The sequence below is a fragment of the Plectropomus leopardus genome, chromosome 4, assembly GCF_026936395.1.
Source record: "Plectropomus leopardus strain MGB_pleo_1.0 chromosome 4, ASM2693639v1, whole genome shotgun sequence".
NCBI classification, from domain to species: domain Eukaryota; kingdom Metazoa; phylum Chordata; class Actinopteri; order Perciformes; family Serranidae; genus Plectropomus; species Plectropomus leopardus.
The window spans coordinates 5,541,732-5,559,207 of NC_142179.1; the positions used below are offsets into that span (position 1 = coordinate 5,541,732).

A 17,476-nucleotide genomic window follows, 5' to 3' on the forward strand; every position below is an offset into this window, starting at 1 on the left:
TGTGGAAAATCTCTTAAGCTTGTTTTAATGACAGACTTTATTTCAGGCATCTAACCAAGAACCCATTTAAAGTACTCATCGACTTTGAGAATGGGGAACTGTAAACTTAACTGCAAACTTATTTCCAGTTTAATGATGCCTACCTGCACCATTCAGGTATTAAAAAGGACCCAGTGCACGACAGCTGAAAGCACAATTTCTCCACTATTATCTGCCGAGGGCAGCCACCTACTCTGCTGTCATGACAATAATCATGCCTTCATGCTATATAACAGAAAATGAATGGTCATCTGAAGGGTCACAGGTTTCATTTATCTGGTCACTGATTGTATAATTCTGTTTTTTTTTTTTTGTAAATCAGTAGAGAGTATTGAATTGGGGGGGTTGTGTTAATGCATTTAAAATTGTCAAACTCATCTCTGTCTTGCCTTTGTATCAAGAGATATTTCAGTGTGCCCAAACTGTGAGAGGGTGCATCTCTGTGTTCTTGTTAACGGCAAAGTGTCCAAATGGGCATTATAAAAATATTGGTCTTAACTTGTTAACAATAAAGTACTAAAATCTCTCTCTGTCTCAGTATTCAATTCAGTGCAAACGGAGTGGAACAATCTAAATAAACTATGCGACACATTGCAGTTCACAGTAATTAGTCTGAATCACCTATAAGCGGCTCCTTTAACTCCTGGGGCCTCTGTAAGAGCCCTGAGATTCAGTGGACATCAATCTTTGCTGCCCTCAGTGTTTAGGCTTAAAACTACTGAGTCATTACATTAAACACAACTGTCAGGGAATGTACCAAGGTACATGTGTCATTTGCTTACGGTTGGGTACTCTTTTTTATTAATATTATTTATTAATATTAATGTAGCTGGTTTGTTATACTGGTATTGGACTGCTTTTTTGCTGTGAGACTCCAAAAAACAGGCAGTAATAATACGTTAATTTTGTTCAAAGCAAGGGACATGCTCAATTGCAGTTTAACAACAGGGCGTGTGAAAGGGTGACACAGATTATAGCTGATCTCTTGGATAATGTGGCTGTTTTCTTAAATACTTAGTTTGTGCGGAGCAAATCCAGACTCAAGATTATTCATATTGAGTAGGAGAGGAGAAAGGGATTGTCGGGGGCTTTTTGAGAGAAGATGATGCTCTACTGCAGAGAGGATTCAGCCTGAGTAATGGAGCTGCCGCAGTGAGGTCAGCAGATGAAAAATAAAGCCCTTTCACATACAAAACGGAAGACCATTTCAGAAACAGATGTCATCTGAACTGAATGAACACTGAGTCATGCTCTGATTCATAACCTTCTTCAAGATTTCCTCTTTTCAAAATTAATTTCAGTGTTGTCCAATTCCAGGGTACTTCAAAACTTCTGACTGTTTTTTGTTAGCACCCAGGCTTCTGAAAAAGTAAAGGTCATATGATGCCATTATAAACACTTTCATGAAAACATGAAGGTTGCTGAATTGTAAATCAGGAATTTCTATTCCATCATTTCAAATAAAATCTTAAGTCATTATCACGGCATTTCCTGGGGTAAATTTTTTCTGCTGCCTAAGCTACAGTTGTTAATATAGACACATCCGGTTGAGCTGATGTGAACATTTGCAAACTGATTTGATATTAAGCCAAACTCCAGACCAGGCCGGTTTACCGTTTTTTTCCAGGTGACCCACATGATTCAGCAGTCAATCCTAGAGGAAAATAATGTAACCGTGTCCCAACAGAGAGTGTTTCACTATCATGTAGCATTGCGTAACACCAGAACTCTGTGTCCACATTAAATTCTTTAGATATGCACTTCTGTTCATTCATGTAACCATATCACAAAGCTATCTGCTGTGCGCTCAATCAGACTGGAGACGTAAACAAACACTTAAAAGATGTGTGAGTGACTGACTTGCTCTCTTCTCATGTTTATAACATAACTTTTTAAACCCAAAATCACGCACACTGTATTTTGATATTTACTGGAAATTACATACAGCCAACAGCAAGTAATGATAGTAATGATGTTTTTAGAGATGGTCATTTACCTCAGCAGAAACTTTAAGCATCCCGGCAATCTCCCCCCAGTCAGCTAACACTGTGTTGAGGTTTTTGTAGTGAAAAAATAAGGTTTTTCATGTAAATAATTCCTCGTTTCAATTTCATGAATCAGCTGTTCCTTGTCCCCTGCAGTGCTTTAAAAGCGAGCATCAGATATAAATAGATACTCAATGACCAACAAAAGTTCAGCTCACAACAGCGCTTGCAACCTCTTAGAACACTTTTCTTCATCGGCTTCATATCCAAAATGTTATTGTGTAATGTTTATAGACTAACTCTGCCATGTCTCCTATTATCACCCCATAAAGCGATCAACCTGACATGCGTGGCTCTTCCCGACACTGGCTGCCTCGGTTTGGCAATAAATTTCACACGGCCTGTACACTAGCTGCTCAATTAGTAATTTTACAAACTTGATATCATATTTTATTTATATAATATTATTTATATTATATAATATTTGAACTAATGCAATGTGAATTTGATTTAGCCCTGTGACTTAGGCTACTTTTTATATTGCCAAAGCAGGACATAATAAAAAATGCCAGTTCAGCCAGTTTGCTTAAAGCTCATATTGCGGTGCAGACAGCCAAAAACTTAAATCAACCCAACTCTATAAACAGGCATAGCTTTGCAAAAGCATTGACTTTTATTGTCATGAAATGTTACAATTTACAATGTCAATAAAGTAGTATAGAAAAGACGTAATGTGCTTAATGACAGAAAAAAGATTAATTCTAGATCTTCAAAAATCGGGCAGAGGAACAGGCATAATGTCTGGAAGAATCTGACTTCAAACCTGCATCACTGGCTGTTGAACATTCAATATATTCACTAACAGAGCTTTTGTTAATGTGGTGTCAAGGGAATGCAGTCAGGCTAAGAGCAGTGGTACAAAATGACAGGGAATGCTTCCAATTTTGCATTGGAACAGGAGGGAAGAACTTCCTCTATTCACCAATGTCCTCTAATCACCATGCCTCCATATTTTACCACAAAGAGAATCTGAGTTACAGCAGCCAATGAAAAAGTAATTTTTTTCCCATCTACTTTTTCTAATTTATAAGCCCTCAGAGTAGATTTACAATATCCGGGCCTTTCTGTTTCACTTATCATGATTTGTGAAAGGCAGAGTGAATTTTTTTTAAATTAAAATGATTAATGGCAGGCTGTTTCAATCTCAGAAAATATTTTTCTCACTGGGTAAACGAGGACCGTGAGGACACATGAAAAAATAAGTTTCTATTTTTTTTTATTTCTGATTTGCATGAACAGAAGTCATAACATGGGATTAGAAAGAGACATGCATCATGTACACCACCCACACGAGCTGATTATCACCTGGTGTCTCTAACTAGACATATGTAAAAAATCTCCATAATGTTGAATGCTACTCAGTGATAACTGTTGCAGTGCTGTTCTTTGTGACCTAGATATCAAAAAAAGAAATGAATTCGTTTCTAATAAGCTACAGCTACTGAGAAAAAATATGGAATTAAATTGAAGGGGGTTTTATGTTTTGTTTTTAATTTTGGTGATTACAAAGGGGTTAAATACAAATATATTCTTTTTTGTTAAAAAAAATACATATGTAGAATATAAAAGTGACTATGTAGCTTTGTATCTTTTTGCTGTGCAGGAAAGCCTTCTTTTGAAAGCCGCTGAGACAAATTTGAATCCAACACTTTTGCACTTATGCTTTTAGGACTTATCAATTTTATTGCCCAGTTTAAAACATTTGTTAGAAAAGTAATTAAATGTAAAACATTGCATAACATTGATGAAATTATTAAGACAGTTTCATTACTTATTACATATGTTATAGGTAACTAGTAATCTGTAAGCCATTAGTTTTGAAGAGTAACTTTTCCAAAACTGAAAATTATGTGACAGTCCATCTACTTGCTGTTTTTGTAGTCTGGACAAGAGTGGTGGACCAACCAACTGATATTTTTATCCTAAGAGCCAAGCTGGCAGCATGGTTTGAAATATGAAACTAAGGGTGTCCACATATAATCTCCAAATTAAGTTTTGGGGCCCATAAAGCCATTTTAACTGATCAGAATTGGCTTTATTGAGCTTTATTAGCAGATCCAACTCAGACTGGGGGCTATAAAAATGGATTGGGACATCTCTACCCCACATCAAACATTTGCTAGTTCATGCCTCTTAAACATGAGAATTTGATGCTTTTCTCAGTGGAAATATACTCCAAAAGAGTTGCAAATTATAGTGTTAAGTTCTGTACACACTATTTTAACTTGGGTGTCTCCAAACACAGATACAGTCCACATGAGTGCACATTTTTTTACACTGACTAGATACTTCTATCCACAGTTTGAGAGCCATCGAGGTTACCTTTCAGAGGAATTACAAAATGTGGGTGGCAGCAGATCTTCTCACACAAGCTCTCTTCAAAACAAGCATCCAAACTGCTTTTCTCTGCAACTGGCACACTTGTATACCGTGTACAATGCATGAGGTTATACATTTATGTAAGGAAGCTGCTGCCCTCACAAACATTGCCTCAAACTGCATTTTTGAGTTGTTCTTCAGCTAAAACAAGAACAATGTAGATAATTTACTTGGCTCTGAAAAATTGCAATAGGTATTTTTTCACTGCTTTAGAGACAACATTTTTTAAAAATGAATGTCAGTAATGATTATCTTTAACGCTGCTCTTGTTGCAGACACCACGTGTGCACATAACACTGACCGACAGAATTGAGCCATGATGGCAAGATTTCTTTCCAACAATGAGTTTAGTCCATCTTTCCCCGTGTGAAATGTCTTTTTGTCTGAGCATAGATGCTGTGTTAAATAGAGCCATTACACTCTAATGACCATAATAGTCTGACTGAAATAAAATGATTCTGCCTAAACGGATTTAAAATCCCATGACGCTGAGGATCCAGCAGTGTGACCATTGACCACCTGGAGCCTCAGTGGCAAAGATTGCTGCAATTTGTCATGAGAAGGAAATCCAACCTGAAATCATTTTTTCTTTATGGTATTAGCATGTGCTCTGTCTTCAAACATTTCCTTTGTGTACTCCAGTTTCCTTCCACAGTCCAAAGACAAACATGTTAAAATACTAATCCACACCTATTCAAAAACAGTGTTGTTAATCAGACTGTTGGGCTCGTCTAATTAACAACATTGGTTTACCAATAGAGCTGATGACTGCTGCCCTACAGGTCAAAGCATGGTTTGAGTTCACATTCAACATAGGCAATGCAGCAACACAATATATACATCTAATTGCCAGTTTTTTTAATAAAAATATATGAAGTGGCTGTACAATCAGGTGGAAAATAAAAACTGGGAGGACTTGTCTCATCATCAACACATCTCTCTCTCTCTCAGACTGCTCAGCTCTGTGCAGCAGAATGTGACCACAGCCCATGACGTTAAATAGTCACAAAACAGCCAAAGCAAATATGTCTGCATGAAGCCACTCTGTCAACAGCATTTCTCACGAATCATTAGAGTCAGCCATTCCTCAGCGCTTCATAAACCAAACCACAGCACTGCAGAGGAGAGAAAGCTGCTGCCACGAGTCGACCAGCCTCCCTGAGGGGAGAGTGTCGCGACAGATGGAGACGCTGAAGAGGCAGCAGTTAACAGTGTTGGATGTACAGATATTACCCAGCCATGCCTGCAGATACTGCACTGAGACGCCACAATAAATGGGACTGTGTACACCTCACACGTGTACTGAATAACAGTGATCATTTTTCTTCTCAGCATGAGCATTTTGGAAACATTTATCAGCATGACTTGAGCCTCAGACTAACTTTTCAACTTGTAGCAATATTTTGGCTTTGATGCAGCCCCTCTGTCTGCAGTCACCACTCTGTAGCCTCACTCATTGTCCTGCCCACAGCACTATCTGAATGGTTCTACGGCATGAATAATAGCCTGTTAACACTGAAGGCTGCCATGCCGCAGACGACAAAGGTAATAGAGAAAAGTTCAAGCACCGCACACATCCAAAGGAGAGGAAAACTAGGTGCTGACGTATCAGACAATCACCCTTCAAAGATAACGCAGACTGGAGCTGCTCTAGTTATTGAGCAAAGCTGCGTCAAACCAACACATTCTGACCCCAACTCGTCACATGGTGCCGCTTTGTCGTCTACTTATGACATTTTCGGTATCCTTCTACGTCAGCCGTTTATGCTCCAGGATGCTGCTACCATGAGGTAAAAGTTTAATGGACTGCACTTGTATAGCACTTTTCTAGTCTCCCAACCACTAAAATCACTTTCACACGTGTCACATTCACCCATTCACACACTGATGGCCAAGGCTACTGTACAAGGTGCCACCTGCTACTCAGTAACCACTCAGACACACTCACACTCCAATGGCACAGTATCAAGAGCTATTTGGGGTTCAGTATCTTAAGACAGCTCCTGGAAGCAGCTAGAGATGCGACCATATGATTGTAGTTAATAAAAATGCCGCGCAGCGACAATACAGACCTGTCATATACTAGACTTATAGACACACACCTGCCAAATTGCACAGTTAACCTGCATATGAGTCAGCTGTCACTTAGTCACTGTTAGTAGAGACTTCAGTCTGCGTCATGCACTAAAATGCGACCACATGAATTTTGACTCACATACTCACAAAAAATGGTCTTATATCCTACACAGGGTTTCCCACACATTCATTTATTCATGGCAGCATGGTCAAAACATCTGCTGCCACAAACTGATTTTCTATTTTTGGATCTAGACTATTCATATGGCACATTTTTGAAATATATATTGTTACATAGATGTTTATGGGGAATATTGAATAGCCTGATTCCTCTCTGCTCATCTAACACTATATCTTGAATATAATCATAACCGGGATAAGCCTCATAAACACGTTATTCAAAAGAAAAAAAAAGTTTCAGACACATATTATTCTAACAATGGCCAGAAAATAATCAAACCAAGAAATAATCCAACCTGTCAGCCAGAAACATCCGTGCAACTCACTGCAATTTGGTACAATTTCTGAAAAGAAATCCTTCTACAACCACTAAGAGACTGACAAAAATATAAGACCTCAGCCAGAGCACCAACAACTCTGGAAAATAACTTGACTAGAATGAAACCAGCTCAGTTTGAAAAAAGATGTCATTCAGTTTGAAGAGAAGAAATTAGGACTGCAGCGACACATTAGCGTAATCGACGTAATCATGTCGATTCACGTAACGTGCGTTGACGCATCACATCGTTTCACACAGCGCGCGTCATGAGAGCGTGAGCAGCGCCACGCGTGTTGTTTTTGTTTCGGCGCTCCTGTATCAAGTTAGAGCGTGCACACTGCTCGCCAGAGCAGCGCTTGTCAGACGCATGTGAGCTGCGTGTCAGCTGCAGCACATCTAGAGAAACGGTGACTCGCCGTTTTTTTACGTGTGATGCTCACGTTGACTCTATACCACTTCATACTGCAGTTCAAAGTATCTCTCTGTCACAGAGATGAGGAAATACAAAGATGTTTCTTTTACCTCAAATTAAATAAAAATAATCGATAGATTAATTGATAAAAAAAAATAATCGTTAGGTGTAGCCCCAGAAGGAATTATGCCTTTCATCATCCTATCAAAGGATGGGACATTTGTCATGATCCAAGGCCACCTTTTCATTTTGGCAAAACTATGACAGGAACATATTCAACTACGGAAGTGAATAAGAGATTGTATTGGTGCATTAAGAGAAGTTATTTCTATGGAAGTTTTAAAACTCTGCGAATGATTTTAGTTGCGAATCAAAAGACCAGTCATCAGTGTTTAAATTACAAAACAAAACACTGAATAAGATTGCCATCTTGAGCTTAAGATTAGTATCTTTATTTCAACATTAAGGACACACAATACTTGTTTGTGAGGGTATATACTGTGGACTTTTTCCCCCCATTATAGGGCTTTTTTGGGGAGTTTTTTCTCAGGCTTGTGAGGGTCTAAGGACAGAGGGATGCTGTATGCTGTAAAGCCCTTTGAGGAAAATTGTGATCTGTGATAATGGGCTTTATAAATAAAATTGACTTGACTTGACTAGACATCAAGTCTCGGCATACAGATAAACATCAGACATAAATCCACCATCATTTTCACTGAAAGACTCCAGTGTGCCTTAACGGAGATGAAAGGAGAATGAATTTTCCATTTACACATTACTGATGTAGATAACGAGTAAAGTCATCTGTGCTTCTGGTCAATTCGTGAGGCTGGACACTGAAAGATTGTTCACTGTTCCCAAAATTGGTAAACTGGAAGTAGTTTTTTCGAGGGGTGCCAGGTCAGAACCCTGTGAGAAATTACAAAATGGCCCAGCTGAAAAAAAGGGCACAGCAAGCACTAATCGCAGCCCTTCACATAAACTGCACTCTTCAAAAAATGCCCAACTTTGTGCTGCCACTTTCCTGACCCTCACAGATGTCCTTTTGAAATTTATGCCACCTTCTGGACTTATTATCTGACCTGACGTGAAGCACAGTGGGGCTTTCTCCCCAGAGCAAAAAACCTGTGACTTGTGTGATTATTTTCTGCTGTCCAGGAGAGCCACCTTGACCTGCTCTCACCTGTCCTGCAAATCAAAAATCAATGCACGCTTCTTCACTTTGTTGGTGACTACAGACACTACGTACAACAGACTGCAGAGAAGATGTTCAAATCATGTACAAAACTGTGTAAAAAATGCCAAACTCAAGGCTTCACAACAGGAGCTGACAAACTAATAATTGATGTCACAGTAGCTGAGTCCATTATCTTTATCGTCTATAGTTTTGCCACTGTTAGCTGGCTAATGTTCCACTGAACGCAGTGACACAAAAGGACGCTTTTTGATATATAAATGTGATTAGAGAAACCCCAAGTCAGTAAAAGCTCCAAAGTGTGAAGTGAGGACTCTGAATACATTACATTTGGATATGTATAATGGCAGGCGGAGATGCTGAGCTGAGAGCACAGTGTGTTAAATGTGGTGAAATCCTGTCAAATGAGGCGCTAAAACCATCAAAGCTCCAGAGACGCTTAAACACGAAGCAGCCGGGATGTGTTGGCAGCCAAAAGAATATTTCCTAAGGAAACAGGACAGGCTTCGAGGCAACACAAAATCATCACAATATTAACTACTGACACAAGCATAACACATATTTACAGCCAAGCTGATTCCATCCACCTTATCAAGAAAGATTTCCTCTGAAGCCTCAAGTTATGTATTATTTATTCCCTATTATGGAACAGCCACAAAGGCTCTACCCATGACTGCAATGTTGGTACAGCTGATTTTAACCAGTTTGCTGTGATTTCTTTAATGGCTGACACTGGGAGAATAAGAACTATATGTGAATAACTTATGTTTTCTATTCCAGTACTGCTTCTTGGGTGATTTGCATTATCAACAAATAGAATTGAGAGCTATGGTAAATGGACCTGCATGTGTACAGTGCTTTTCTAGTTGATAAACTACTTAAAGCGCTCTCACACTACGAGAAACATTCACCCATTCACACACACACACACACACACAGGTGGCCGACAAGGTCCAATTCAATTCTGAACAGGGTTCATACAGACAGGGGACAGCAAGTTGAACTCAAAGACTTTTAAGTACTTTTTCATGCATCTTTTGTTTTATTTTCAACGAAGAAATTCCTTTCCACAAGAGTCAGACATGCACCACTGCTTATTCTTATTAACAGACAAATTACAGCTCGTGACGCTGCTCCGCTGTGAGTATTTTGCAGGGTAGCAAAACATACTGGTGCCGACTATTTACTGGTGTTAATCAACCCATTCCAGTCTGAGCTCATACATCAGAAAATAAATTCAAGCACTGCTGCTCTTGGCCTCCTAGTTTGAAACTTTTATCTAAAACTTTTAATAAAATAGAATATTTTTCTGTTCTCTGCAATCATATTCAAGTACCTTTTTAAGGACTAAGTTAAAAAATGTCAGATTTTCACAGTATTCTACTTAAATTTCTGAGTGTCAAATTCAAGTACTTCAAGTACTTCAAGCACAGATGTGAACAGCCATTGTGAGTAATTTAGGGTTCAGTATCTTGCCGAAAGGTACTTAAACATGTGGACTGGAGGAGCCGGGAATCGAACTGCCAACAGTACGATTAGCTCTACCCCATGAGCCACAGCTGCACTTTAAAGAAATATATAAAAAATATGAACATTTCATTAAATATCTATAAAAAAAAAAATAAAAAAAAACTCATCACAGAATCACATCACTTTGTCAAATAACCATACAAGTATGGACAAAATTAAAATACATTTCTGTTGCAGCAGTTGCTGGAAGATGATTACCCAGTCTTTCATCTTATGTGTGATATTGTAAAATTTTCTTGAGCTTCAGATGTCTTACCAAGTCTCCACAGAGATCTGCTATAATTCTGGTATTATTCCAGGTCTATGGTGTTCAGCTCTTTCAGAGAACTTCAATATTTTTGACTGCTTTAGAGGGTCTTTTCTTTTTTCAGATATCGTACAGTTCTTGGATGTATGCCTTGTCACAACTCCACATGCTAAAACTGAGCCGTCTTTGGAAGATAAGAAACCATGAAAAGATAACTAATATTTTTTTAAGAAGGAAATGACATCACAACATTTGCAAATGCAATACTTAAACTACAAATGATGAACGGACATTACTGCAACCTTAAATGTCGGGTTTTTAATGTGTAAATAATGTCATGTGACTTTAAAGTTGTGTTTATTTCATTGTGTATCTTAGTGTATTCTATTTTAGGATTTTTTTTTACATCTGTAAAATATCTAAGTACCTTAAAAGCACTCTATATATACATTTAATAATATTATTATTTGAAAACAAATTAATTGAATTCATTTTTCTCGACCGACAATTACAATTAACAATTTATCCTCCACAGATTGCGATGTTTATTCTGCTCATCTTTTTTGGTCCATTCACATTAAATAGTTAAATTCTGAATGCACTGATTTGTAGCCAATTAGCAGAGGCCCTGAGAAGAGTAAAACACATTTTTGTTGTTAGTGTTTATCCCCTCCAGGAGCGACTCACAGCTCTGTGCTGCACTCTAAACAAAATGATGAAATATCAAGAGACTGAGTGATGGATGACATCTCTCTGCCTTAAGATGGCATGAAACCTCATTCCTAAAAATGCTGCCACATTTGAGTTTTTTTGTCATCATTACAGAAATCTACAGGGGCTGGTGCTTTTTTGTTCAGGCCATTAAGGGATCCATAAATCTTGTAAACGATCAAATCTTTGGCGACAGAGTAAACATAAACACAACACACAGACATGCAGGAAATAACAGAACTGGCCTCCTGATCCAAACAAGAGATTTTGTGCAAACGTTTCTGCGCCTGTGACTTTTATTTCACATCTCCTGGTAGACTTTCAAAATAAATGAGGGGTTGTGCAGAGTGCAGGTGACAAACTGTATTTGGATAAAGAGGCTTTGAGTAGATGTGGATTTTCTTGGGCTTAAATGCAGCTCAGTTCAGGGGTGTAAGTTTTTTTTACTCCAAATTTGGAACGGCCACTCACACTCTTGGTTACTTGTTGGTGGGCTGCTATTTATTTATTTATTTTATTCACCAAGAGGACATGATGCGCATGATGACTCAGGCCATCAAATTATACAGCCTTGGGTAATAGACAAAAAACTAAAACAAACCTCTTGTCCAACCAGCCAACAATGCTTAATACTTCGGCAGATTCAACTGCTGAAAATACATCGGCAAAATAACTATACAATAAACGGCATCCAAAACAGCAGCGCAAGGAGGCGCTGAGTGAAATAAAATACTGCAAACAGCTCTTTATTAAAATAAGACTTTACTCTTTTAAATAGTGAAAACTTTATATGTGTGGAAAGGGTGGCAGAGAATACTCTAAATGTTGGACGAATACTAACATCCGAACAAATACTTGAGTACTCATGCCCATTCATACTTATAACGGACAAACCCCCCCCTTATAGGTCCCCACTGTAGCTAACTGGTGGAGGGTAAGGGACCACCAAATGTGTAAAAATGGTGTCAAAATTCACTCAATACACATGTAAGTACAAATTGTACAGTGTGCTACAAAGAAGTGTACTAACAGAAGTATCTGATTCTAGACTAAACGTAATATGCTTTAACAGAGCCATTCAGAATACAAAAACCAAATATTTTTAGAAGTTTATCATTATCCCACAGATGGAAAGGAGGAAGATCAAAAATACAATAAATGAAGGGGAATATTAGCAGAAAAAAATTCAAAAGCAATACTAAATCCTAAAGCAATCCAGACTCCCTGCTAAACAATTTAAAATGCATTATGCATTGTGTTGCATGAGCTGGTTTAAACTTATACTAATGCAATGTGCGATGTGATTATTTTGACTACTTAATGTGGCCAACTGTGGAGTTGGTAAAGCACAAATGTAGATTAGCAGCTAGAAAAATGTAAAATGGGATCTCTCCTGATGCAACACAATGAAAGCACCAACACAGACGCTTGTGTCTGCTAGTCTGCCCTCAGGGTTAGAGAAATTACATCAAGTGCAAAGCCGGAAAAAATGCACGACTAAAAACCATGAAAAACAAAAGAAAAATAAATAACCAATTGAAACTTGATATTTGCTTTTCAGTGCATTTACTGATTTTGTAAAAAACTCTTACCTTATCTCACACAGCCTGGCTGATGAAGATCTTTCTTTAGGTGACTTCTGGTGCTGCAGGACATTTTGTTAAAATCACAAAAACATCTTCCAGCGAGCGGTGCCCTGTAACAACATAACAGCATACTGTAAGAACAGCACATTCACATTCAGTACAACTGTCAAAACTCAACAAATGACTGTTGAAGGAAGATTGCAAAGCACTCTGAATGAATTAACAAGCAGTCAAGTGAATGAGCTGCACTTAGGTTGATGTAAGGGACATCATATTCCCAAGCTTTCTTTTATAGTTATAATAACTTTCACTGTGCTCCCTAAAAGTTACCTATCTGACTTGGAGCATAAATGAGCTCTAACCTGGTAACACATGCGAAAAAATACACAATAGGTTTTGCGACACTCACACACCTCTCACTGTAGTGTGTCCAGGGTGTTGCCCACTCTTGAAGGCCTGGACTTTTTTTTTTTTTAATTAGTTAAACTAAGAAATTTACTTGTCATCCTTGAAAATGACTTCTGTGAATGACTGGTTAAGGAGAAGGACAGATCCTATTCTATTAGTGAAATCTATTAGTATTCTGTGTTCATCCATCCATCCATTTTCATCTGCTTATCCGGAGCCGGGATCAGGCTGATACTACTTCAGACGTCAATCTCACTGGCAACGCCTTACAGCCCCTTCTCGGGGGTTCGCAGGCCAGATGATATATACAGTTGCTCTCGGGCCTCCTACCTGGAACATCTCTCACAGGAGGTGCCCAGGAGGCATCCTGATCAGATGCCCAAAACACCTCAGGTGGACCCTTTCCACGCAAAGGAGCAGTTGCTCTACTCTGAGCTCCTCACTTCCTTTAACTTCAGTTTTACTCCATTTATTTTATTTATAAGAGCAAAACACATTAATTAACATTTGTGTAAAAGTGCCAATGTTAGACATCAAGCTAATTTTCAACTGTAGTCCTTTGGCAAAATGTTTTGAAACCTGTAAAAAGAGCATATTCACATAACAACAGCAGCAGGACACCACAAAGACAGCAAGATCTACAACAAACAGGGACTCTAAAGACAGAACACAAGCCATGTGAAGTAACAAGAAACAGCAGGACAACAGTGCAAAACAAAAACAGTGACTTGTAGCACATAGCCATGCACGCAACACGAATCAACAACATGTAGCTTTTAGCACAAACTGCTTCATGCACGCACCATAAAGTAACAACACACATTAGGCATAACATGCAGAGCAGCAACAGCGCCAAGAAACAGCAACAGACAGAAGCAGAGATAAAATACAAGAGCCATAACGTAGCCCCTTAATAAGATGTTAAAAGATGCAGTTACAGGTTAGCACTATGTTTGTATGCACTAAAACACAGGCAGGCCATGCAACACAAAGTTAGGCAGGTTGTCAATAAAATATATATTCAATACTTTCCCATGCAAAGCACCCTCTCCCTGATATCCTTCCTACCATTTTTTTTAGCAATTTTAAGATTTTTGAAAGATCAATTTCAGACTTTTTAATAACAGTTAAGGCCATATTTTAGATTAATGAATTAAATGCCATTTAAGACTCTTTAAGGATCTGCAGGAACCCCTTTAGTAAACAATCTAAAGTGCAGGGGGAACTACTAATAAAACCAACCAAGTTGAATTATAATAACTCAAACAAAATATTAAGGTCAGCAAAGTAGCTTTGCAAGTACCAGAGCACCTCTGTTTGTTTCTTCCACCACATGAGTCACACTCATACATACAACTTTACATCTACTCAGCATTCTTCCCTCTAGCAGAAACTGTGCTTTTTCACGTCTGAAAGGCGTTTACAGATTACAGATTTCCAAGTTTTGCAGGATGTGCAGAAACATTTCATTGTAGGATTTAGGAGGATATATTGGCAAAATGGAAAAAAAAATAATAATAATAATAATTATTCTTTCTATAGTGTATAACTACCTGAAAAAAGAGTCAGTGTGTTTTTATGTGTGTATATGTGTATTTTTATCTAAATATAGAGCAGGTCCATGTCTACAGAGTCTGCCGCATGTTGCACCACTGTGTTTCCACAGTCAGCCAGAACAAACAAACCAAACACCGGCTCTAAATAGGGCCATTTGAGTCTTTGCATCGGCCACTGTAGTTAACAGGCTCTCTATAACGAGAGCTTCTGATGCAGATTTTTATTTGTATTTTTTTATGTTAAACTGCTTTATTCAGTGTTTTTACCAGTGTAAATCACTGGGGTCTTGTAGCTTATTAATCTGCTTCTGTGCAGCTTAAATGTTCATTGGTGCATGTCACCCTGTGTAGAGACTAATGTGAAATATTATTTGTTTGTGTCATATTGTTTGTCGCTTGATGTGTTTTTCCTGTTTTTACATTTCCTGCAACACAAATAGCCCTCTAGTACAACAAATGACAGTAAATGTAATTAAGTCTGTTTGTTTTGGACAGAAAAAGACATCTGCTGATAATCTGGCTCCCAGTAAACACCTCCTGTATGTCTGTATCTTTAGTTATCGGGGTAAATAGCTGAGCACACATTAGCAGGTGCTGGGCGAGCAGCAACATGACAAACAACATCATAAAATCACTTATTTCTAACGTGAAACCGCTTTTTTTGTGTGTGTTTTTAATTGTTTTTATGACCTGGTCTCTTTGTTCTGCTTATAATTCGGCTCCTCCTAAAAAGCCTCCTGAAAAATGACCACTGAAGGAAATATTTCCTGATTGCAATCCTCACCACAAGATTTCACTAAATCTAACACACTGTTACTTTGTTGCTGTTGAAATAAAACGACCCTATTTCACCAAAATTGACGCACACACACAATCTTCTCAGGGGTATATTATACTATCTGAGGTAACAACAAAAAACAAATCTCCCCCTAAAAAAGGTATCAAAAGCTGCACTCACCTCTTGTGTCACCATGCTGGTCAAAACATCACCATAGATATATGTTAGCCAGTCCGTGACCTGGATAAGGAGGGAGGAAATGAGGAAAAAACGTTCAAAATAATACCAAACTACACTGAAACTGATATTTCAAGGTGTAATGTTACGCATTAAAATGACGCACAGTGCACAGTCTATGGATGTAATGCAGTTAAATAATATAACTTACAGGTGACACTCGTAGCTCCACAGCGATGTTTGAATAAAATTTAATGTTACAACTAGCCGATACTAGCTAGCGTCAACGCACGGTACTGCATAACATAACTAAAAAATAGACTATTTCTGTGTGTTTTCACCCCCCAAAAATATTAGGCTAGACCTAACAACGTGACCCAGAAAAAAAGCAAGTCATTTTTTTGTGTGTAACTTCCCTTGAGTTTTTCAAATTTAAATATTAACGCTATAACCGGTAAAAACGATGTGCTACCTGGCAGGTAGCAGATTCGTCCATCGCGCTCTGACATGCGCAGTAGGTGGTCTGACGGTTTATTTTGAAGAGAGCGCTTGAAACCTCACACAGCGTACGCCGAAACTCACCTGGAGGGGCGGTGTTAGTCGCATACCCGAAGCCTTTGTTTGTCATTTGACGTCTTTATACAATTAATTATTATAAGAGCGACTTCTTAGAATAATGTGTTCATTTAAAGATCTTTTAGTACGTCAGTGGTAGCCCACACCGCCCCGGAAGGTACATATGAATTTGAATGGTTTTATTTTGTATTTATTTTTACCACCAATTTTAAGACAAAAAAATGCATGAAACATATTTATTTAAAGAAAGAAAGAAATATTTAAAAACATTTAAAATATATAATTTTATATATTATATATGTTTAAAGATAAATAAATAAATAAATAAAAAATAAAAAATCACACCATTAATCCCAGCCAGAAACTGTACAAAAATATTACTGTATTTTCCTAATTTTCTTTTTGTGATCTATTTTTTTATTGCTTTTTCATTGCAGTATACAAATATAGATCATGCTTTGTGTTAACATTTAAATCACTTATGAAAAAGAGAAATGGCATTTCTGATAATCATATAGCTGCTCATTATTAGTTTATGTAAACGATTGGGTTATTGTAGCTGCCTGTGCCAAATCTCTTGCTGAAGGCTGGAGTGAAATTTCCCAAAACTGCACAGATGTTTCATAAAATAAGAGCTCTGGGTGGAAAAGCAAAGTCACATTCATAGACTCTAAAAAAACATGTTACACTGCAAAACATTAATCTTAAATCTTTGACAAACATGTTCTATAACAAGACAAATACTGTGTCTGTAATGAGTAAAAGTTGCTTTAATTTTGTCTTTGATCACTTCACTATCACATCTTTTGTTTACAAATCCATTAATAATTAATTATATTCATATTGATAATGTACTTTAAACCACTGAATACAGACAATATCTTTAAGAGATAGAGCAGTGTTAAGGTTTTGGCACGGTTGTATATTTTGTTATATTCAGTAGAAAATGAACAATTATGACAGCATTTTCAGAATTAATCATATGATTTTCTGCATGCCTCAGGTTACTGTGAAGCACCACCAGCTTTGATTCTTAATTTATTGCCCAGCTCCACCTTGACAGCCAACATCAAAAGCACATTGTAACAAAGGCAACCTCTATCTGACTAATTTTACTCTCATCACATGTCAAACCAGGAATTTACGTTCATGTTATTTAATATGAATATGTCCATCGCTCTTGGCCTGTGCACAATTTGATAATCCCCGTCATACATCAAATAGGCTTTTTATTTAGCATTATAGCAACCTAAATCCCTTAG

General features: G+C 37.8%; 1 long non-coding RNA gene across 1 annotated transcript in view; it reads right to left on the bottom strand.

Annotated features, from left to right (window-relative positions):
- LOC148189683 (uncharacterized) overlaps window positions 1-16,126 on the bottom strand; it is a 69,505-nt gene extending 53,379 nt beyond the window's left edge. The window contains exons 1-3 of the long non-coding RNA XR_015776368.1: window positions 15,850-16,126; window positions 15,642-15,701; window positions 12,726-12,829 (exon numbers count right to left, since the gene is read on the bottom strand). This is a non-coding gene — a long non-coding RNA (uncharacterized LOC148189683). The remainder of the gene's footprint in view (window positions 1-12,725; window positions 12,830-15,641; window positions 15,702-15,849) is intronic.
- Between the last annotated feature and the right edge of the window lie 1,350 nt (window positions 16,127-17,476).